Below are 25,377 nucleotides of genomic sequence, written 5' to 3' on the forward strand. Positions count from 1 at the left end.
GACGGGTTCATGTCTCTGTAACCAGGGTAGACCAAGCAAGAGGGAGTGAGAGAGACCGGACAGCACATGAAAGGAGAGCCTCTCCGAGTGCAGCTGTTACGCTCGCGCCCGGACTGACTGGCGTGAGCGTGATTAGTGATCCCACTGTACCATGAACCAAGGAGTGCCTGGAGGGGTGTAACTAAGTATCAACCCGATCCGACCAAGGTTGCACGGCGGCTTAGTCGACTCCGTGGACCAAGGAGGAACCGAGCAGAGGGACCAGGTGCGACTCCAGGTCAGACCCCGGTCACAGTTGTTGACCCACACCGGGGAATGCAGGAACAGGCAGGTTAGTATTGGCAAGTACAACTGGTATGCAGACAGGTGGGTACTGGCAAGTACGGTTGGTATGCAGACAGGTGGGCACTGGCAAGCACGGCTGGTAAGCAGACAGGGAGATACTGGCTAGCATGGCTGGAGTGCAGACAAGGAGGTACTAGCAGGTTGGAGCGCAGGCTAGATAGGGTCCAGTACAGACTGGGAGACAGATGCAGAGCCGCAGATGTGGTAGACAAGCAGAGTAAAGCGAAACCGCCGGAGCGGAGGACAAGGCGGAGCAGAGAGGAACTGCTGGTGTGGTGAGCAAGCAGAGCGGAGCGAAAACCGCAGGTGCGGTGGGCAAGGCAGAGCAGACCGGACCCGCCGGAGCGGTAGACAAGGCAGAGCAGAGAGAAACCGCAGGTGCGGTGGACAAGGCAGAGCAGAGCGGAACCGCCGGAGCGGTGGGTAAGGCAGAGCAAAGAGACGCCGCCGGAGCGGTGGGCAAGGCAGAGCAGAGAGAAGCCGCCGGAGCGGTGGGCAAGTCAGAGCAGAGAGAAACTGCTGGTGTGGTGAGCAAGGCAGAGCAGAGAGAAGCCGCCGGAGCGGTGGGCAAGTCAGAGCAGAGAGAAGCTGCCAGTGCGGTGGGTAAGGCAGAGCAGAGAGAAGCCACCGGAGTGGTGGGTACGGCAGAGCAGAGGGAAGCCGCCGGAGCGGTGGGCAAGTCAGAGCAGAGAGAAACCGCCGAAGCGGTGGGTAAGGCAGAGCAGAGGGAAGCCGCCGGAGCGGTGGATAAGTCAGAGCAGAGAGAAACCGCCGAAGCGGTGGGCAAGACAGAGCGGAGCAAAACCGCAGGTGCGGTGGACAAGGCAGAGAGGACAGGGCTCTGTTCACATGGAACAGACTGGAAAATACAGGAAGATGGCTAGAACACAGGAGGAAGATACGGAGGAAGGGAAAAGGGACAAGCAGAACCAGATACACACAAGGTACTTACTATGAAGTAGCGAGTGGACACAAAACTCACAAACAGAAGTACAGAGACAACGAGTTGGAGTAGGTGCAGGTTCAGATACTGCAGGAAAAGGGAAGGTACGGACATAGAGACAAACAGGTAACAGGCTAGGATACAGTTCAGACAGGAACTGCTACTGCAATGAGATACAAGAACGAGCCTGAGTGGCGGAACAGACTAGAAGTCAGAGATAACAGGCCTGGGTATACAGCCCCCAGAGATGGCGGAAACGGACAAGAAGTCACAGATAACAGGTCTGGGAATACAGCCCCCAGAGATGGCGGAAACAGACAAGAAGCAGAACTGGACCTGGCAACTTCAGAGTCAAGGAGCACACTGAATGTTAGTGGTGCTCAGGCACCTCCTACTGGGTGGAGGGGGAATAAATATCCAGAGATTCACAGCAATAGGCTGGAGACGCATTAGGGGTGCGCCCACAGCAGCTATAAGAATCAGGAAGTAACCGGGCCGCCGCCCTAAGCAGTCAGTCAAGAGACATGCACACAGCATGAACTGGAGCAAGATTTGCAGGCTGGACTGACAGGTAAGATTGCGGTCTTGCATAGTGGGAGGTGGTGCACTATGCAAGTACGCCGCCAGGGATGTTACAGCAGCATTCCCACCTGAAGGGTTAAAGGCTCTGTGACGAGCAAGATGGTCTTTGGAAGAAGTCTCCATCCACGGAAGCAACGGCCAATGGTTCAGCCAGACGTATGGTAGGAATCTGATACCGCTCCACTACAGCTTGTGAAATGAGATTCCCAGCAGCTCCGGAATCCAGGTAGGCAGTCTCGAAGAAGTGGGTCTCACCACTGGAAATGGATAGGGTCAAGGACGGAGAGGATTTACTCTTGCCTAGGACGACCTCTCCGAGCAGTCCTAGACACTGGAGTTTCCCGGCCTCACCGGGCAGGATTGGATCAGATGCTCTTTACACAGTAGAAGCAACTCCCCTCGGCTCGGCGCGTCTCCTGGCAAGAATTGACCATCTTGGTTTGGTCAATTTGCATGGGCTCAGGCGAACATGCCCGGGGAATTGCTGGTTGAGAGGCAGGCTTTTGGAATACAGGAGCAAGACGCGGAAATCTTCTCTCCCGGGTAGTCTCCTTAGCACGTCCAGAAAACGGATGTCAATGCGGGTAGCTAATGACACCAGGTCGTCCAGGGTGGTAAGGATGTCATGACCGGCTAGCTCATCCTTGATCCGTCCAGAAAGACCCTCCCAGAAGGTGGACACCAGGGCCTTGTTGTTCCAGGCAAGCTCGGATGCGAGAGTTCAGAAATGTATGGCATACTGGCCCACGGTGAGACTCCCTTGGCGGAGACAGAGAAGTGATGAGGCAGTAGAAGATTTTCATCCGGGCTCATCGAAGACCTTCCGGAAGGCAGTGAGGAAAGCCTGATTTAGGAAGCCCCGACATAAGACGGGGTCACCACCAAAACGTGGAGGCGCAGAGAGCCGGTGTCCAGAGCCGGGTGCCATAGCGCCAGTAGGTTGAGGCGCCGCCGGATCGGGTGCCGATCGGCTAGAGACGGACACAGACAGGGTGGACAGCGTGTCCAGGCGGGAATTGACATTCCGCAGATAGGTCAGGATAGTCTCCTGTTGGGATCTCTGACGTGAGACCTCCTGGTACAGGTCAGAGAGCGAAGGAGCCTGGGGGCCACCGGGTTCCATGGCCCGTGAAAACTGTTACGGATCCGGATGGTGGAACCTCTGTGCTGCGGAGCAAGGAGGGACCAGAGGGGTGTGACTAAGTACCTACTCGGCCTGACCAAGGTCGCACGGCGGCTCAGTCGACTCCGTGAACCAGGGAGGGACCAAGCAGGGGGACCAGGTGCCACTCTGGGACCGACCTTGTATGAGAGCAGGTGACTCCCACAGGTCAGATGGCAGGAACAGACCGGTACAGCGGATAAGCAGGCTGATTCGGCTGATAGCTAGACGGGTGCTCTGGGTAGGCAGGCTGGCGGCACAACGGGTAACTGGCAGGTGCTTCCAGGTAAGCAGACTGGCGGGCACGGCAAGTAACAGACAGGTGCTTCCAGGTAAGCAAGCTGGCGGGCACGGCAGGTAACTGGCAGGTGCTTCCAGGTAAGCAGGCTGGCGGACACGGCAGGTAACTGGCAGGTGCTTCCAGGTAAGCAGGCGGGCAGAGCCCATAGACAGACTGGCGGACTGGACTGTAGACAGACTGTCGGGCAGGATTGTAGTCAGACTGGCGGGCTGGACTGAAGAACAGACTGGCGGACAGGACTGACTTACAGAGGGACCTGAGGGCTGAAGCAACAGTAAGAACACAGAGCAACAACCTTGCACGGGCACCTCCATATTGGTGGCCGGGGACTTTTAGGATGGCTCGTGCAGCCCCTTTAAGAGGGAGGGAGCGCGCGCACGCCCTAAGCACAGTGCCCGGGAGGCCGGAAGACGCCGGACCAGGACCGCGGCGGTAAGGGGGACGGCCGTCTCTGCCTGGCAGGGGGCAGTGACGCCGATGCTATGCAAAGCTTTTTAATAAACTCTAAATGCAAGGCATAAAGTGTGCAATTTTATATTATGTCGGGGGGTTGTGCAATTATATATCTGCAAGATATATATGTATATATGCAGCAGATATATAATTGCACAACCCCACGGCATATTATAAAATTTTATATATATATATGTGGCACCCCAGGGGTCTGGTTTCCACAGTAACGGCAATGTTATGTCTGAGAGCAGGTGGGAGGTCTCTTGGTCAGGAATCCTATGCATGCCACACCTCCTGCCCAGTCCTGGGAGGGGAAGAACTTCCCCTAGATAAACCTGGGGCTGAGGCAGGGTTAGGGAGTTCAGAGGGAGAGTTCAGACAGGAGGGCTGACAGGGAGCTGTGGCCCCGGCTGGGCCCAGCTCCTGGGCCATGCCAGAAGTAGAGAAGAGAAGCAGCATAGGAAGAAACAACAGGAGCTCTGTGGGAGCAGTGTTACAAAGAGTCAGGGGCTGGCAGCTGCAGAGCTCGCCCTGACTGAGAAGATTTCTTACCGGACCCGGAGTCCGAGGCTGTGGGGACTAACTCCTACCCAGCAGCAGAATCCGTCAGGCAGGGGATTTCAGGTCCTCTGGCCAAGAAACCCGAAGGCACGGTCACACGCATGGGACCAGCACCGCCGTCGTGGAGCGGAAGCTACTAGAAGGCCCCGAGTCACCGGCCATACGGGTGAGCACCACACGGTACACTCAGGGACGTGGGCTACTTATACTCGCTTCTAGCAAGGTAGCCAGAAGAGTATCGTTAGTTTGGGAGGCCTACAACTCCGCCTGGCCAGGGGAGATCCCATCTGCTCAAGGACTGACCAGGCCCCAACCGCTAGCCAGTACTCCGGGAGGGTCTATCCTTGTCACCAGTAAAGACCCTGAACTACACCGCATCGTCTCTGAGTGGTTCCTGCTACCCCCATCATCCACGTCGGCTGCCCTGAGGCCATACCCCTCCCGTTGGGGGTTATACCATCCACGCTGCACCATCCTTCCACCGGCCTCAGCGGTCTGCCCTGCAGCGGTAGCTCCATAGCTGCATTCAACGGGTGGCGTAGTCGTCCATCATCTACCGCTGATACAGCGCCACTTAGTCTGACTCCCTGGGCACGGACCGGGTCACCGCCACGAGACTACTACCCTCAACAGATCCGGCTCCGGGTAAGCTCCCGCGTGCGCAATGCTGCGCGACACAGGCCCAGGGGTGCGTCAACTTTTGGCGTAGTCGGCAGGATTTCGTGCCCGCAACCACCGGGTACTGCGTGCCTGAAAAAGACTGTTCAAACTTACCTGTGGTGAAGATTCCTGCCATCCGGCGCCATCTTCCGCCATCGGTGGAGTTTTCCCGCCATCCGGCGCCATCTTCGGCCTTCTTCCCGCCATACGTGGAGTTTTCCCGCCATTGGATGCCATCTTGAGGACGCCGCGCGGGAAGAAGAGGGGCGTGGACTCCGAAAGCGCGCGAGAACTGAAGCCCCGCCTCACGTCCGGACGTTGCGTAAGGTCCTGGAAGGAGCCCAGCAGACGCCGACGTCACAGGAGCGCGACGGAAGGTCCTCAACCCTGACGATCCACTGCGGAGCCGCGGCCTACGGAAGAGGATCATCGCAAGGTAGGCCACGGTCCACTAGGGGGGAGAAGGATGTCGGATACGGAGGAGAGCTTCACCGCTTCAACCCCCGCCAGCGCCACCGCTGTTGCGGTCATGCCTTTCACCATGCCCTATATCCCGGGGGCAGCCTGGCTACCCCAGTACTCAGGGGAGTCACATACCCTGCATGACTTTAGAGAAAAGCTGGATAGCCTCTTCCAGGTGTACCCCCTCACAGAGGAGCAAAAAGTGAGCATCCTGGTGGCCCAATTAACCGGGGCAGCCCAAAGGGAGGTAAAGTCCTGGCCACCTGGGAGGAGGACTGTCGCAGAGATACTAACCCAGCTAACCGAGGAGGAGCTGCAGTACTACCAATACGAGGAAAGCCAAGAGGACCCGGACGGGTCTGAGGACTACCCTCAGGAGGGAGCACAAAGAGGACATAGCTACTGAAGGGAAGTAGCGTGAATAAAGAGCTGTAAATAGTTACCCGTAAGGGTACAAGGACTGCTGCTAATTAAAATATGGTCCCCGTTGGGATTAGTGAATTGTTCCCCATGTGCCCCTATCTTAAACCAGGCTGAGGACTGTGAGCAGCCATTCCTTATCCCCACTGGCCGAGGACTGAGAGCGGCCATATCCTGTAAATAATTATGTGTTTCTAGTAATTTATGGGAGTCTTTGGTGGATTTACCGGGAATCCTTTGTACATGGTTGGAGCGTAACCCAGGAATGGACTAAAGACTGTTAAGGACTCGGGGCAGGACAGACCCCTACCTGGTTACGTCTCCCTGTTTTGGTGAAATGGACACCTTGCTTTTCTTCAAAGACTGCACCCGGTTGCCGACACGCCGTAACCATCTTTATGTGTTTTTCTTATTGTATTATTATTGTTTATACCTTGTTATGTTTTTCTAAAAATATGTTTAGTCCCGGAGTACTAAATTTCACTAGGGGGGAATGTGGCACCCCAGGGGTCTGGTTTCCACAGTAACGGCAATGTTATGTCTGAGAGCAGGTGGGAGGTCTCTTGGTCAGGAATCCTATGCATGCCACACCTCCTGCCCAGTCCTGGGAGGGGAAGAACTTCCCCTAGATAAACCTGGGGCTGAGGCAGGGTTAGGGAGTTCAGAGGGAGAGTTCAGACGGGAGGGCTGACAGGGAGCTGTGGCCCCGGCTGGGCCCAGCTCCTGGGCCATGCCAGAAGTAGAGAAGAGAAGCAGCATAGGAAGAAACAACAGGAGCTCTGTGGGAGCAGTGTTACAAAGAGTCAGGGGCTGGCAGCTGCAGAGCTCGCCCTGACTAAGAAGATTTCTTACCGGACCCGGAGTCCGAGGCTGTGGGGACTAACTCCTACCCAGCAGCAGAATCCGTCAGGCAGGGGATTTCAGGTCCTCTGGCCAAGAAACCCGAAGGCACGGTCACACGCATGGGACCAGCACCGCCGTCGTGGAGCGGAAGCTACTAGAAGGCCCCGAGTCACCGGCCATACGGGTGAGCACCACACGGTACACTCAGGGACGTGGGCTACTTATACTCGCTTCTAGCAAGGTAGCCAGAAGAGTATCGTTAGTTTGGGAGGCCTACAACTCCGCCTGGCCAGGGGAGATCCCATCTGCTCAAGGACTGACCAGGCCCCAACCGCTAGCCAGTACTCCGGGAGGGTCTATCCTTGTCACCAGTAAAGACCCTGAACTACACCGCATCGTCTCTGAGTGGTTCCTGCTACCCCCATCATCCACGTCGGCTGCCCTGAGGCCATACCCCTCCCGTTGGGGGTTATACCATCCACGCTGCACCATCCTTCCACCGGCCTCAGCGGTCTGCCCTGCAGCGGCAGCTCCATAGCTGCATTCAACGGGTGGCGTAGTCGTCCATCATCTACCGCTGATACAGCGCCACTTAGTCTGACTCCCTGGGCACGGACCGGGTCACCGCCACGAGACTACTACCCTCAACAGATCCGGCTCCGGGTAAGCTCCCGCGTGCGCAACGCTGCGCGACACAGGCCCAGGGGTGCGTCATATATATATATATATATATATATATATATATATATATACACATATATACCTCTCTGCAGCAGATGTAGAATTATATCTGTGTGCATGTATATATACACTGCTCAAAAAAATAAAGGGAACACTCAAATAACACATCCTAGATCTGAATGAATGAAATATTCTCATTGAATACTTTGTTCTGTACAAAGTTGAATGTGCTGACAACAAAATCACACAAAAATCATCAATGGAAATCAAATTTATTAACCAATGGAGGCCTGGATTTGGAGTCACCCCCAAAATTAAAGTGGAAAAACACACTACAGGCTGATCGAACTTTGATGTAATGTTCTTAAAACAATCAAAATGAGGCTCAGTATTGTGTGCGGCCTCCACGTGCCTTGTATGACCTCCCTACAACGCCTGGGCATGCTCCTGATGAGGTTGCGGATGGTCTCCTGTGGGATCTCCTCCTAGACTTGGACTAAAGCATCCGCCAACTCCTAGACAGTCTGTGGTGCAACGTGACGTTGGTGGATGGAGCGAGACATGATGTCCCAGATGTGCTCAATCGGATTCAGGTCTGGGGAACGGGCGGGCCCGTCCGTAGCTTCAATGCCTTCATCTAGCAGGAACTGCTGACACACTCCAGCCACATGAGGTCTGGCATTGTCCTGCATTAGGAGGAACCCAGGGCCAACCGCACCAGCATATGGTCTCACAAGGGGTCTGAGGATCTCATCTGGGTACCTAATGTCAGTCAGGCTACCTCTGGCGAGCACATGGAGGGCTGTGTGGCCCTCCAAAGAAATGCCACCCCACACCATTACTGACCCACTGCCAAACCGGTCATGCTGAAGGATGTTGCAGGCAGCATATCGCTCTCCACGGCGTCTCCAGACTCTGTCACGTCTGTCACATGTGCTCAGTGTGAACCTGCTTTCATCTGTGAAGAGCACAGGGCGCCAGTGGCGACTTTGCCAATCCTGGTGTTCTGTGGCAAATGCCAAGCGTCCTGCACAGTGTTGGGCTGTGAGCACAACCCCCATCTGTGGACGTCGGGCCCTCATACCACCCTCATGGAGTCGGTTTCTAACTGTTTGTGCAGACACATGCACATTTGTGACCTGCCTGAGGTCATTTTGCAGGGCTCTGGCAGTGCTCCTCCTGTTCCTCCTTGCACAAAGGCGGAAGTAGCGGTCCTGCTGCTGGGTTGTTGCCCTCCTACAGCCCCCTCCACGTCTCCTGGTGTACTGACCTGTCTCCTGGTAGCGCCTCCAGCCTCTGGACACTACGCTGACAGACACAGCAAACCTTCTTGCCACAGCTTGCATTGATGTGCCATCCTGCATGAGCTGCACTGCCTGAGCAACTTCTGTGGGTTGTAGAGTCCGTCTCATGCTACCACGAGTGTGAAAGCACAACCAACATACAAAAGTGACCAAAACATCAGCCAGAAAGCATTGGTACTGAGATGTGGTCTGTAGTCCCCACCTGCAGAATCACTCCTTTATTGAGTGTGTCTTGATAATTGCCAATAATTTCCATCTATTGTCTATTCCATTTGCACAACAGCATGTGAAATTGATTGTCAATCAGTGTTGCTTCCTAAGTGGACAGTTTGATTTCACAGAAGTTTGATTTACTTGGAGTTATATTCTGTTGTTTAAGTGTTCCCTTTATTTTTTTGAGCAGTGTATATACAGAGAAGGAAATAATTATTTGATCCCTTGCTGTTTTTGTAAGTTTGCCCACTGACAAAGACATGAACAGTCTATAATTTTAAGAGTACGTTAATTTTAACATTGAGAGATAGAATATCCGAAAAAAAAAATCAAGAAAATCACATTGTATAAATTAGATAAATTTATTTGCATTTTGCAGTGAGAAATAAGTATTTGATCCCCTACAAACCAATATGAGTTCTGGCTCCTACAGACCAGTTAGACGCTCCTAATCAACTCGTTACCTGCATTAAAGACAGCTGTCTTACATAGTCACCTGTATAAAAGACTCCTGTCCACAGACTCAATTAATCAGTCAGAATCTAACCTCTACAACATGGGCAAGACCAAAGAGCTTTCTAAGGATGTCAGGGACAAGATCATAGACCTGCACAAAGCTGGAATGGGCTGCAAAACCGTAAGTAGCAGCTGGGACCACAGTCACCAAGAAAACCATTGGTAACACATTATGCCTTAAAGGTTTAAAATCCTGCAGTGCCCGCAAGGTCCCCCTGCCCAAGAAGGCACATGTGCAGGCCCGTCTGAAGTTTGCCAATGAACACCTGGATGATTCTGTGAGTTATTGGGAGAAGGTGCTGTGGTCAGATGAGAAAAAAATTTAGCTCTTTGGCATTAACTCAAAGACCCAAAGAACACCGTCCCCACTGTCAAGCATGGAGGTGGAAACATTATGTTTTGGGGCTGTTTCTCTGCTAAGGGCACAGGACTATTTCACCGCATCAATGGGAGAATGGATGGAGCCATGTACCGTAAAATCCTGAGTCAACCTCCTTCCCTCCGCCAGGATATTAAAAATGGGTCGTGGCTGGGTCTTCCAGCAAGACAATGACCCAAAACATACAGCTAAGGCAACAAAGAAGTGGCTCAAAAAGAAGCACATTAAGGTCATGGAGTGGCCTAGCCAGTCTCCAGACCTTAATCCCATAGAAAACTTATGGAGGGAGTTGAAACTCCGAGTTGCCAAGCGACAGCCTCAAATCTGCATGATTTAGAGATGATTTGCAAAGAGGAGTGGACCAAAATTCCTCCTGACATGTGCACAAACCTCATCATCAACTACAAAAAACGTCTGACTGCTGTGCTTGCCAACAAGGGTTTTGCCACCAAGTATTAACTGTTGTTTGCCAGAGGAATGAAATACTTATTTCTCACTGCAAAATGCAAATAAATTTATCTAATTTATACAATGTGATTCTCTTGATTTTTTTTTGTATATTCTATCTCTGAATGTTAAAATGAACCTACCCTTAAAATTATAGACTGTTTATGTCTTTGTCAGTTGGCAAACTTACAAAAACAGCAAAGGATCAAATAATTATTTCCTTCACTGTATATATACAGTTGAAACCCGAAGTTTACATACACTATATAAAAAGACACATCTGCATGTTTTTCTCAATATCTGACATGAAATCAGAATAAACCTTTCCCGTTTTAGGTCAATTAGGATTACCATAATTTTTAATATTTAAATGCCAGAATTATGAGAGAGAGAGAGAATGTTTTTATTACTTACTGCAAAGTCAAAAGTTTACAAAGATTTCATTAGTATATAGTACTGTGGCACCCCTGCGGGTCCAGTTGTCACAGAGGTACTGCATCTCACCTAGAGGTGTGGTACCCCACTCTCAGGTAAGGAGGGAGTACTACCTGGGACCCACACACCCACATCCAATACACTCCACTTCAATAGGGAAGGGTGAGATTGCTCCTAAGGGAGAGCACAGTCCCTGGTCCCTAACTGGAGGGTGGAATTAGGTAGAGGAGGTGGGTGGAGGAAGAGGAACAGTGGAGCACAGAGGGTAGGAGTATAAAAGAGAGGGTGGAAGCTTTTGGAAATATTCAGAGTTCAGAGTCAAGTTGGGAGCAGGAGCTCAGGAGGAGCTCTGCTCAGAGGAGTGGAGAGAAGAATCGAGCCTAGTGAGAGAGGCCCGAGAGGAGAGAGGAGCAGTGAGGAGGGCTCCAGAGGAAGACAGAGGGGATCCCAGGGGCACGGCGAGTGCAGAGGCCACTGTTGCGCCCCAAATCATGCTGACGTGGAGGGATCAGGCCGCAGAAGGGGACCGGCCCCAAAGCTAGTGGAGAACAACCAGGCTCAGCTAGCCAACTGGAGGCTGCAACATTTTCAAGGTGTTGCAGCCAAAACCCACAATTACATCGCTGAAAAGGTGGCCACATAGGGTCCAGGGGACTGCACGTCGCCCGACAAGGCCCGAGGCCACTGGCTTGGGACACTGATTGTGAGGCGCAGGTGAGAGCCAGCGCAGTGAGGCGAACGGGAAAGGTACATAGAACGGGGTCCCATTTAAGAACTCCTGAGATACCGGAGAGATTGCTGGATCCCTACCCCGGAGGACACAGGACGACGTGGGCGGTTACACACCAGTAACTGTAACCTGGATCTTGAACAACTGTGAGTAAAACCTGAAGACTGCACCCCACTGTGTCCTTGAATAATTGCTGCGCCATCACCAGCCCTGCACTACACCGCACCAACAACATCTACCTCATAAAATCTCTATATCCTGCCCTGGAGCTAAGCTCTGCCTGTGGAGAGCTGAACCAACTCTACTGCGTCACCATCAGCTCCAGTGGATCTGCACCACAGCGGCGGCCCCATATAGCCGCATACCGCAGGTGGCGTCATGAGCATTATCTCTAAAAACTTTATTCCCCTTTTACTTTCCCTTTAATTGACCGCCCTGGGTCACGGACAGGGTCACTGCCACCGTGACATCCCCAGCACCGACCGGCCCGGCACCAAGTACCCCACGGCCCCAGGGGGCGCGATAGTATCATTGCCCTTAAACTGTATGACATGGGTCAAACGTTTGGGATATCCTTCTACAAGCTTCTCACAATAGTTGGTCGGAATTTGGGCCCATTCCTCCTGACAAAACTGGTGTAACTGATCCAGGTTTGTAGGTCGCCTTGCTCGCACCTGCCTTTTCATCTTTGCCCATAAATTTTCAATAGGATTGAGATCAGGGCTTTGTGATGGTCACTCCAAAACATTGACTTTGTTATCCTTCAGCCACTTTGTTACCATTTTGCCAGTATGCTTCGGGTCATTGTCCATTTGGAAGACCCATTTCCGCCCAAGCTTTAACTTCCTGGCAGATGTCTTGAGATGTTGCTTCAGTATTGTCACATAATCTTCTTTTTTCATGATGCCATCTATTTTGTGAAGTGCACCAGTCCCTCCTGCAGCAAAACAACCCCACAACATGATGCTGCCACCCAGGTCCAGACTAGGTCAAAAAAGCAGCCCTGCCACACAAACTCCACCAGCCCACATACTATAAGGGTATGTGCATGTAATGCTGGTGTCAGAATGCAATGCGCAGAGTCACAAAATGAGGGCAGTCAAATAGCTATAAATAACAATTTATATATAAATATATATATATATATTAAACAAGCTGATAGGGATTGCAACAGGGGTTAGTAATGAGAACACTATCACAATAGGAATAACAATAGCAATAAAATCCTTCTCTAAAATACTGTATCTAGCCCAAATATGGGATTAGCACTGAAGTCCATTAGTTCTGCAAATGGCCCTAGCGGGGGTCTCCGGTTATTCCCGCTAGGCCTTTAAGTCTTTTTCTGACAAAGTCAATTAGATCCCGTTTGCCTTGTTCCACCTCACCTGTCCCCCTCCCAACCTGATACCCTAAACCCGATTGTTCCTGGTACCATGAGGGAGCGGTAGAAGTGACAGTTCAGTGATGACACTCGGCGGCTTCTGCTGATGAGATCTCTCCGGCACGACTCATTTCTATCCTCTCTTTGTCCTGTCAATCGGGGCGGTTTACCACGTCGTGGGTAGGAGGGTCTTGTACATTTCCTTAATGTCGTATCCAAGTCCCGGTCCTCTTCCGTAGCCGTGACACCCGAGGGACCACTGCACTGAATCCCGCGCTCGTTCACCGGCAGCCACCCGTCTTGCCTTACGGGTCTCTCACCCCGGTCTCTCTCGCTGGTTCCTTCATCGCGTCCGGCCTGCGCCACGTCTCTCTCTGTGTCTGGCGCCGAAATCACCTCAGGCACTGCACGCTCGACCGTTAAATTTTGAAATCCTCTGCTGGAGGTCACCTGACCAGTTCCAGCGTGCAAACTTGAAATGCTCACCAGATTTCGCTCTTTCTCCTTATTACATACATCTCGCATTGATTTTCTGAAAGACTTTTCTCCTTCTATTACATGCCACCTAGGTCCAAAAAGCAGCCCTGCCACACAAACCCCACCAGCCCACATATTATAAGGGTATGTGCACACTGTCGGCAGTGGCAGTGCTTTGAACGCAGCATACTTTATGCTACATCCAAAGCGCTGCACACAGGTGAATCCACATGTGTTCATTGAACCATGCGAATTCACCGCATCCTATACATTGCACTAGCGTCTCCGCAAGAGAAATTGACCTGCTGCGGTCTGGAAAGACGCGCCACATAATCGTGTCCGCAGGTGATCCGCAGGTGCACAGAGACGCATAGTGGACATGGGATTTCTACAAATCCCATCCACTATGCTGTAACATCTGGGCGTCCAATCCGCAGCAATTACTGATCGTGTGCACGTACCCTAACCCTCATTACCCCCGATCAGTGAATTTTGCTTTACTTTGTTGTGCAAAAGAGTTATGAGAAGAGCCGCATGTGAATGGCGCCACAGTGCGTATGATCTGCCACAGCTCCATTTACATGGTGCTCTACAGAGCTCTGATTCTCGGGATCATGGGGGTCCCAACAGTCGGATCTCCAGCGATTGGACAATTGTCCCCTATCTAGAAGAGAGGGGATTACTTGGGATAATCAATTTAAACAGGTTTTCCAATATTTATTTTTATTTGGCCATAGTAATATTGAAAATACTAAACCAATGTTGACGCCTCTCTGACAACAGGACTGGAGAAGTGGTACTGTGCAATGTATATACAGGACAGGAGGAGTGGTACTGTGCAGTGTATATATACTGTACAGAACTGGTCTTTCGACAATCCTACAACCTGCAGTAACCCTCGCTCCACCATACCGCTGCATGACCAGCTATACTCTCACCTACTGTATCCTCACCCATCCCTTGTAGATTGTGAGCCCTCGCGGGCAGGGTCCTCTCTCCTCCTGTACCAGTCGCTGACTCATTTTTGTTCAAATTATTGTACTTGTTGTTTACTATGTATACCCCTTTTAAACATGTAAAGCACCATGGAATTAATGGCGCTATAATAATAATAAATAATAATAATAAAGTGGTACTGTGCAGTGTATACAGTATATACAGGGCAGGAGAAGTGGTACTGTGCAGTTTATATATACAGGACAGGAGGAGTGATACTGTGCAGTGTATATGACTCGACCCCTGGGCCGTGGGGCACTCGGATCCGGGCAGTAGGGGAACGATGGGAGTAGTAGTGGCAACCCGGTTCCGTGGCTCAGAGTGGTCAGGCCAATGGTAGTCTGCTACGTTCTGCTGATAATGTCCGACTACGCCACCCGTGGATTGCGGTTATTAGGAACCGCCGCTGCATGCAGACCACTGGGGCTGATGAGGTGTGCAGCTAGGGTAGTGTGACTCCCCACGGGAAGAGTGCGGCCCCAGGGCAGTATAATGGATGGTGGGAGTGATGGTAGTGAGAGTCCCAGTGCTAATAGTGCTGGAGGAGCAAGGAGCACACAGACAACAGGTTGCAGTCCAGTGTCTTTACTAGAACAGGTAAACTGACCCACAAACAGTCCCAGCTAGGATGGGACCTGGATGTCTGAGAGCAACGGGGAAATTGGCCCTGGTCAGGGTGAGGGTGTAGGCCTACCGTGCTTTCTGTGCTCCTTCTGGCTATCTCCTCGTTATAGGGTAACAGCCCACATTTCCGAGCTTTCCGTGTATTCTCGCCTGTATGGCCTGCGACGTGGGTTCCTTTCTGCTCCCAGCCTTGTACGGCTTTACTGGTCCCTTCGGTTGTGGCAGGGCCTCCAGGCTTCTTAGGCCAAGGAATATACAGTCCCTTGCGGACTGGTTCTCTGCTGGAAGATGTGGAATCCTCCCAGCCTCAGACACCAAAGTCTGGTAAATTAAGTCCTCTTTCTGCCAAGACAGGCTCTCTTCGCCTCTTGTCTCTGGCTTGTGGCTCTCCTCCTGCCACACTTCCTCTTAGGTGCAGTACAACTGTCTGTCCCTGCTCTGCTCTGGGACACGTCTCAGTGCTGAGACAGGCCATCAAGTTCTCCCTAACCCTGCCCCCAGCACCAGCTTTTATAGGGGCAGCCAGCTCCCCCTACTGGCCTGAGACAGGAGGCATTGCATGCTAATGTTCCCCTGACTAGAGAACCTCCCCCTTGCTCTCAGACACAGCTTTAATACATTTTGTGGCATCCAGGCCAGGGTGACACATATATATACAGGACAGGAGGAGTAGTACTGTGCAGTGTATATATACAGGTCAGGAGAAGTGGTACTGTGGCACCCCTGCGGGGGATTACCACAGGATCCATAGGTGCAGGGAGAGATGTACACTTGGGCACACACAACACCTGCCACCCCAGGTCTGAGGGGAGGAGTCAGTTTCCAAGGAGACAGCAAAGCGGCAGTTAGTCTGGAGACGGGTGAAGGAGGAGGGAGACAGAGAGCTGTTGGCTGAGGACCAGTTAAGCCCTGAACTAGGAAACTGGACTGTGTTGTGAAAGCGCCCTAGAGAGAGGGACGGAGGCTGGAAGGAGAAAGAAAGAGATAAAACTATTATCCCTTTAGCTCACCCGGACACCGGAGTCCGAGATTGCTATTAATTCAGGAATAGCATAGAAAACCCAGACAGATCAGGAGGATCTACTCCCCCTGAAGAAGAAGGGGAAAGAGTTGCCAAACTTGACCAAGTATAAGACCAGGGGCCCAGAAAGAGAATTGGTAGCCCCAAGGAAAGGTCCTCATTGTCAGTTGTAGAGAAGGACCCCAAAGAAAGTAAAAGGTGGCAGGTTCAGCTTAAGGCAGGACTGATCCCAAACAACGAACACATTGTTATAGGAGGCCTCACAAATCTCCAGTGTGAATATCTCTACCTGCACCGAAAACCTGGTTACCCTCATGAACTGTACCTGTTACCGGACATCAGTAAAAGAAAGGTACTGAAACAAAGACTTAATGTGTGTGTGTGCCTACTTTGACATTACTGCCTATAGTGTTCGTAAAAGCCGTATGCCGATCACCTCAGCAACCATACACAGCGCTGGTAACCGATTTTACCAGTTACCACAGGAGGCGTCAGGACACAATACTCCCATCATCCTCACCCCCATCCCTTTACTGACGGTCCAGGGCACGGAACCGGGAACCGACCAACCGTGATCCCCACAGAAGTAACCCATCCATCCCGGTATCCGAGTACCCCTACCCTGTCGACTGATTCAGTTTGGCGTCACGAACAGGATATCGGGCCGGTAGAACCGGGTACTGTGTGCTTAAATTGGACTTTATTGAAAGTTTGTGTACTGTAAAACGGGCCATCATTACTGCGTCATAGAGAAATTAAACTGCGTCACAGAGCGGAGAGAGTCGCGGGGGCGCGGCTAAAGGAGCGTGAGGATAGCCCCACCGTTTTTTTTTTTCGTTTTTTTTAGAGTCACCGGTTACTGAAGGAGTTAATCGTAGCAGCTGGAAATGGTTAACTAGGGGGGGCATCGTCATGAGTGAAGCAAACAATATCCGAGACCTTGAGGGAGGGGATGCCCAAGATGCAGCAGCAGCCGGTTCCTCAGCTGGTGAATGAGCCGAAGCATCTGGAGCAATGGCCCCGATAATGCCAATTGCCTTGCCGTATGTGCCGGGGGCCAAATGGTTACCGACGTATGAAGGTAAACCCGGTACCTAAGCAGCTTTCAAACGTAAAATGTGTGCGTGCTGGACATGTATGCAATGACAGTAAAGCAGCGAGCCTCCGTTGTGCAGGGACAATTAATAGGTGCAGTGGAGCTAGAAGCTGAGACTTGGAGCGATGCTGATGGAGACTATACAAAATGTGTTTGATAAGCTCAAAGCTGCTTTTGAAAAATGCACACAGTCTGAACTAAGGATCCTATTCTACCAATGCAAGCAGAGACCGCAAGATACCATCAGAGACTTTGCCCTACGTTTACAAGCGGCACTCCGGTCCATAAAACAGGTAGATCCAGCAAGTGTGCAAGACGAAGATAAATTGCTTGCAGAACAGTTTATGAACGGGTTGAGATCAGACTTTCACCGTCAGCAGGTGCACATGTGGGTCCTAGATCATCCAGATGTGGATTTTAATACCTTAAAGGACAGTGCTATAACTGTACTACGAGACCCATTACCTGCAAAACCTGCAATCCCATACTGGCAGGTTAATACCTCTCACATGAACTTAGAGGCTACCCCTAAAGACTCTGTAAAAGTGGTAGGACAAGCTGTCGTACCCAAATCTGCTGATGACTTACGTTATCAAGTGTTACAACTAACCAAAAACATGGACTACGTGCTAAAACTATTGCAAGCCAAACCGGAGGCACAACCACCAAGCAAAATCCAGTTAGCTGAATCCCCTGAGGATGTTCCGTGGATGAGGAGAAAGCTCATGTTGCCGGTGCAGGGGACCAACGCACCATTCCGACGCAGAGCCATGTCGCCCGTGGAGGGGATCAACAAGTCGCCCGTTCAGGGGACCAACGCACCATTCCGACGCAGAGCCACCGACCACACGGATTCTTCAGGACAACCTGTTTGCCTTAGTTGCAACAAACCGGGCCACTTTGCTAGAGGATGTCGTTTAAACCCGAGATTCCTGGGTCCCAGGGCCAACCCCCAGGAATAAAACGGCAGGGCCCATATGACTGGCATAGTTGATATGTGGGAGGCCGCCCGTACCTCAACATTACGCTAGAAGGAATCCCCACATTGGCCCTTTTGGACACTGGGTCACAAGTCACCACCATCCCACATATCCTTTACAAGCAATTTTGGTCTGATGCTGATCTTAGCCCCCCAGACTCTAGTCTTGTTATTTTAGCAGCTAATGGTCAACCGCTGAATCAGGTGGGGTTTAGAGAGGTGACAATAAAGCTAGGGAGGGTGGAGTTGAGAGGCCAAGGGTTATGTGTGGTAGAAGATGACCCCAATAACAAATGTTCTTACATGGTGCTTGGTACTAATGTGATTGAAAACTGCCTTGAAGAAGTGATGTTTTTACTCCAACAGATTACAGAGACTGCTGGCATTGGGCGGAGGAGAGTCCTTCAAAGAGAAATCCGTGCCTTAATTCACAAGCAACAAGTAAATCTGTCTGGGGGGGAGATTGGCAGTGCGCGGGTAACGGACCCGTTTCCCATTGTATTACCACCAAACAGTGAAATGATGATATGGTGTCGAGCAGCTATGGGTATCAGAAGAAAGGAATACCAGGCAATTGTAGAACCAGTATATTCAGAGCATATAACTACACCGCTGACAGCTAGAGGGGTGGTGGATGTACGCAGGGGAAGAGTACCAATCCGTGTGCTGAATTGTGGTGAGGAAGAAGTGAAACTACCCTGGTATGCTACTGTAGCAAAGCTGTACACTGTCAGTAATAACAACATACAGACATTAGAGCCCTTGCCCCCGTCAAGTCAGGCGAAGGACAACAACCCCAAGGGACAGCTGGAGGAGTGGTGTCAGCAGTTGCACATAGGGACTGATGCCACTCCCGACCACCAGAAGCAAGGAGTTTACCGGGTAGTACAAGAGTTTAGCCAAGCATTCAGTAAGCATCCATTAGATTTTGGGAGGATAAAAGGGGTACACCATCACATACCCACAGGAGATCATCCCCCTATTAAAGTGAGTCATAGACCCATCCCACCAAACCACTACCAGTGTGCTAAAGAGATGCTGCAGTACATGAAGGAGGCCAGGGTTATAAGAGATAGCTGTAGTCCCTGGGCGGCCCCCTTAGTCTTAGTCAGAAAGAAGGATGGCACTATGAGGATGTGTGTGGATTACAGGGAGGTCAATGAGATCACTCACAAAGATGCTTACCCGTTACCCCGGATAGAGGAGTCTCTTGCTGCATTAAAGACTGCTAAGTATTTCTCCACATTAGATCTCACTAGTGGGTATTGGCAGGTCTCCGTTGCAGAAGAAGACCGGGAGAAAACAGCATTCACAACACCAATGGGCCTATGCGAATTCAATAGCATGCCATTTGGGTTATGCAATGCACCGGGAACGTTTCAGAGACTCATGGAGTGCTGCCTGGGACACCGGAATTTTGAGACGGTACTTTTATACCTGGATGACGTCATAGTGTATTCCAAAACCTATGAAGAACATCTGGAACACCTGGTGGAGGTATTTACAGCTCTAACAAAGTATGGAATGAAACTCAAACCATCTAAATGTTACCTGCTGAACCCAAAAGTCCAATACCTAGGGCATGTGGTCAGCACGGATGGCGTAGCACCAGATCCGGAAAAAGTGACAGCTATCCAGGACTGGCAGAGGCCGACCACCGTCAGGGAGGTACGTCAGTTCTTAGGTTTGGTTGGGTACTACAGAAGATTTATTAAGGGCTACACGAAGATGGCAGGGCCCCTACAAGATCTTCTGGTAGGCCAAGCTAAGAAGAGAAGGTCTTCAGAGCCGCCGTTGGAATGGGGAAAGAAACAAGAAGACTCCTTCCAACAAATGAAACAGGCCCTGACCGGTGAGGAAATATTGGCGTACCCAGATTATAACCTATCATTTGTCCTCTACACGGATGCAAGTAATGTAGGCCTGGGAGCAGTACTGTCCCAAATACAAGAAGGCAAGGAAAGAGTAATTGCCTATGCCAGTAGAAGACTTCGACCTACCGAGAGGAACCCGGAAAATTAAAGTTCTTTTAAGTTGGAGTTCCTGGCCTTGGTCTGGGCAGTCACGGAGAGGTTCAAGCATTACTTGGCAGCTTCAAAATTTACCATCATTACGGACAATAATCCACTAACACACTTGGATACTGCAAAGCTTGGTGCATTGGAGCAGTGCTGGATGGCCCGGCTATCGAACTACGACTTTACCATCAAGTACCGAACAGGCTGTGGAAATGCAAATGCTGATGCCCTCTCCAGAAACCCTCAAGTACATTTGCAAGGGCTTGAAGAAGAAGCAGATGACTTGGAGGAAATAGAACTTCCTGCTTTCCATAAAAGTAGAAAATGGAAAATGACAGAAACCCATATCTACCAGAACCGTCAGGATGTTGCACTAAACCCGCTGCCTCATTATGGATGGAAAGAAACCCAAGACAGCGATCTGGCAGTGAGCCTAGTGAAGAGGCTGGTAACCCAACTGGATTCCAAAATTGAGAAGAATGCTCCCCCAGAGGCCCAATACCTGTGGAAAGAAAGAAGCAGGTTATTTATCTATAAAAAAACAATTGTGCAGACGGTATATCAATCCAAGGACACATGAAATGGTATGGCAAGTTGTGGTTCCAAAGAGAGACGTCCAAATGGTATTGGAAGGGTACCATAATGGAGCAGGACACTTTGGATGGAGAAAACTGGAAATACTGTTACGTGAGAGGTTTTATTGGATTGGCATGAGGTCTTCTATAGAAAAATGGTGTAAAAATTGTGGCCCATGCTCATTAAGAAGAGGAGATCGTAACAACCAGAAAGCACCTCTCCAGCCTATCATAACCAAACAGCCCTTGGAACTAGTAGCCTTGGATCATGTCAAACTCACACCCAGTAGATCAGGCTATACTTATGCTCTTACCATGGTGGACCACTATTCCATATTCCTAGTGGTAGCTCCTGTGAAGGATTTGACAGCTCAGACAGCAGCAAGAACCTTTCAAGCTTATTTCTGCAGGCCACATGGATATCCAGAACAGGTATTGACAGATCAGGGTCCTGCCTTTGAAGCGGAAATATTTCAAGAGTTCTGTAGCTTGTATGGATGCAAGAAAATTCGTACCACGTCTTACCATCCCCAAACTAACGGAATGTGCGAAAAAATGAATCACGTGGTAAGAGAATTGCTGAAGACTCTACCCTTGGAAGACAGAAACAGATAGCCAGAGAAATTACCAGATCTTATTGACATCTATAACAACATCCCAGTAAGCTCAACTAATTGTACCCCGGCATACTTGATGAGACCAGGAAAATTGCCAGTGGACTTTGAAATGGGCATTGTAGGTCCTGAGGAAGACCACTCAAGTGCAGATTGGGATACTAGAAGAACAGAACAATACAAGAAAATACAGGAGTGTGTTGAGAAAAGTCTAACAAAATCCAGAGAAAGACAAGAAACCAATTTCAATAAAAACGCACAAGGAATCCCGTTAACCCCCGGAGAATTGGTTTTGAAAAGGAAAAAGAGACTTCATAAGCTAGATAATCAATGGGAAGAAGAACCATACACTGTATTACCATCCAATTTTGACAACCAGAAAACCTGTCTAATCATCAAGGATAACGGAAAAACAACAGCAACAGTGTCCCGAGACCACTTAAAGAAGTGTCCTCAACCCTTACAACTAAAAGAATACATCCCTTGTCCCATACCAGAAGAAGAGACGCCAAGGACAATTAAGACAATCTTAGGAGAGTTACCCGCAGATTGGCCTCAAATAGAAGGAGCATACTTAATTCCCATGTTGACATTCCCACAACCAGTAGAAGGATCAAGAGCAGAAGAATCACCTGCTGCAGCCGAGCTAGGGAATCCTGCAATCGGAGTACCTGCCATTCCCACTAGGGGAGTGGGAAGACACTCCGGCATACCTGTGCTACGTAGACCAACACATGAGCCAGTAAGTAGTGTTCACTCCACACCAGGCTTACGCACCAGTGGGATACCAGTTTTACGGAGGTCATCACGTATTAATTTTGGGCACCCACCACTCAGATACAGGGAGTAAACCATAACAAAAGGGAAATGTAAATAGGTTCAAAAATGTAAATGTGGTTAAAGTCAGTATATAGAAGGGTGACGAGTAGACCAAAACAGGTTACACCAGGTACACAACATAAAAAAAAGGGGTGAGTAGAGTTGGCATAAGAAGCTGTCTAGGGAGAGCAAAATCTTGGCCAATAGGTGACCCCAGGGCCAAAGGGCCTACAGTGCTTATGACCGAGAGAGGCCCCTGTAGTACCTGGGACCCTTGCGCCAAGGCACACGTAGTAAATGTTTTGTTGTGTATTATGAATTATTAAGTCCATTTGAATCTTTAAGCCTAATGAGACTTTACCTGTTTGGACGTCTGAAACTTTTTGAAAATTTTTTTAAGAATGGACCGAAGCCACAGGACTGGTGGTGGCAAAAACACTTTCTCTTTAACAGCTTGCAGCAGATCGACTAGTGTTGTATGGACTAGTTATCCGTTTTTCCCATTTTCCCTGGTTATTGTACATTTTATTTTTGAGACTCTGTTCAAATTACCAATATAAATGTTAATGTTATGTTATCTTTGTTAAAAAAAAAAAAATGTTTCAGTCCCGGAGGACTGAAGATAACTAGGAGGGAATGTGGCACCCCTGCGGGGGATTACCACAGGATCCATAGGTGCAGGGAGAGATGTACACTTGGGCACACACAACAACTGCCACCCCAGGTCTGAGGGGAGGAGTCAGTTTCCAAGGAGACAGCAAAGCGGCAGTTAGTCTGGAGACGGGTGAAGGAGGAGGGAGACAGAGAGCTGTTGGCTGAGGACCAGTTAAGCCCTGAACTAGGAAACTGGACTGTGTTGTGAAAGCGCCCTAGAGAGAGGGACAGAGGCTAGAAGGACAAAGAAAGAGATAAAACAATTATCCCTTTAGATCACCCGGACACCGGAGTCCGAGATTGCTATTAATTCAGGAATAGCATAGAAAACCCAGACAGATCAGGAGGATCTACCTCCCCTGAAGAAGAAGGGGAAAGAGTTGCCAAACTTGACCAGGTATAGGACCAGGGGCCCAGAAAGAGAATTGGTAGCCCCAAGGAAAGGTCCTCATTGTCAGTTGTAGAGAAGGACCCCAAAGAAAGTAAAAGGTGGCAGGTTCAGCTTAAGGCAGGACTGATCCCAAACAACGCACACATTGTTAGAGGAGGCCTCACAAATCTCCAGTGTGAATATCTCTACCTGCACCGAAAACCTGGTTACCCCCATGAACTGTACCTGTTACCGGACATCAGTAAAAGAAAGGTACTGAAACAAAGACTTAATGTGTGTGTGTGCCTACTTTGACATTACTGCCTATAGTGTTCGTACAAGCCGTATGCCGATCACCTCAGCAACCATACACAGCGCTGGTAACCGATTTTACCAGTTACCACAGGAGGCGTCAGGACACAATACTCCCATCATCCTCACCCCCATCCCTTTACTGACGGTCCAGGGCACGGAACCGGGAACCGACCAACCGTGATCCCCACGGAAGTAACCCATCCATCCCGGTATCCGAGTACCCCTACCCTGTCGACCGATTCAGTACTGTGCAGTGTATATATACAGGACAGGAGGAGTGGTGCTGTGCAGTGTATATAAACAGGACAGGAGGAGTGGTACTGTGCAGTGTATATATACAGGACAGGAGGAGTGGTACTGTGCAGTGTATATAAACAGGACAGGAGAAGTGGTACTGTGCAGTGTGTATATGTACAGGGCAGGAGGAGTGGTACTGTGCAGTGTATATATACAGGACAGGAGAAGTGGTACTGTGCAGTGTATATATACAGGAGAAGTGGTACTGTACAGTTTATATATACAGGACAGGAGGAGTGGTACTGTGCAGTGTATATAAACAGGACAGGAGAAGTGGTACTGTGCAGTGTATATATACAGGACAGGAGCAGTGGTACTGTGCAGTGTATATAAACAGGACAGGAGAAGTGGTACTGTGCAGTGTATATATACAGGACAGGAGCAGTGGTACTGTGCAGTGCATGTATACAGAACAGAAGAAGTGGTACTGTGCAGTGTATATATACAGGACAGGAGGAGTGGTGCTGTGCAGTATATATATACAGGACAGGAGAAGTGGTGCTGTGCAGTGTATATAAACAGGACAGGAGGAGTGGTGCTGTGCAGTGTATATATACAGGACAGGAGGAGTGGTGCTGTGCAGTGTATATAAACAGGACAGGAGGAGTGGTGCTGTGCAGTGTATATAAACAGGACAGGAGGAGTGGTGCTGTGCAGTGTATATAAACAGGACAGGAGGAGTGGTACTGTGCGGTGTATATATACAGGACAGAAGAAGTGGTACTGTGCAGTGTATACATACAGGACAGGAGGAGTGGTGCTGTGCAGTATATATATACAGGACAAGAGAAGTGGTGCTGTGCAGTGTATATAAACAGGACAGGAGGAGTGGTGCTGTGCAGTGTATATATACAGGACAGGAGGAGTGGAGCTGTGCAGTGTATATAAACAGGACAGGAGGAGTGGTACTGTGCGGTGTATATATACAGGACAGAAGAAGTGGTACTGTGCAGTATATATATATAGGACAGGAGGAGTGGTGCTGTGCAGTATATATATACAGGACAGGAGAAGTGGTGCTGTGCAGTGTATATAAACAGGACAGGAGGAGTGGTGCTGTGCAGTGTATATATACAGGACAGGAGGAGTGGTGCTGTGCAGTGTATATAAACAGGACAGGAGGAGTGGTGCTGTGCAGTGTATATAAACAGGACAGGAGGAGTGGTACTGTGTAGTGTATATATACAGGACAGAAGAAGTGGTACTGTGCAGTGTATATATACAGGACAGGAGGAGTGGTGCTGTGCAGTGTATATAAACAGGACAGGAGGAGTGGTGCTGTGCAGTGTATATATACAGGACAGGAGGAGTGGAGCTGTGCAGTGTATATAAACAGGACAGGAGGAGTGGTACTGTGCGGTGTATATATACAGGACAGAAGAAGTGGTACTGTGCAGTATATACATATAGGACAGGAGGAGTGGTGCTGTGCAGTATATATATACAGGACAGGAGAAGTGGTGCTGTGCAGTGTATATAAACAGGACAGGAGGAGTGGTGCTGTGCAGTGTATATATACAGGACAGGAGGAGTGGTGCTGTGCAGTGTATATAAACAGGACAGGAGGAGTGGTGCTGTGCAGTGTATATAAACAGGACAGGAGGAGTGGTACTGTGTAGTGTATATATACAGGACAGAAGAAGTGGTACTGTGCAGTGTATATATACAGGACAGGAGGAGTGGTGCTGTGCAGTATATATATAC

The sequence above is a fragment of the Phyllobates terribilis genome, unplaced genomic scaffold, assembly GCF_046119375.1.
Source record: "Phyllobates terribilis strain yellow unplaced genomic scaffold, ASM4611937v1 Scaffold_2__4_contigs__length_985480577, whole genome shotgun sequence".
NCBI lineage: Eukaryota > Metazoa > Chordata > Amphibia > Anura > Dendrobatidae > Phyllobates > Phyllobates terribilis.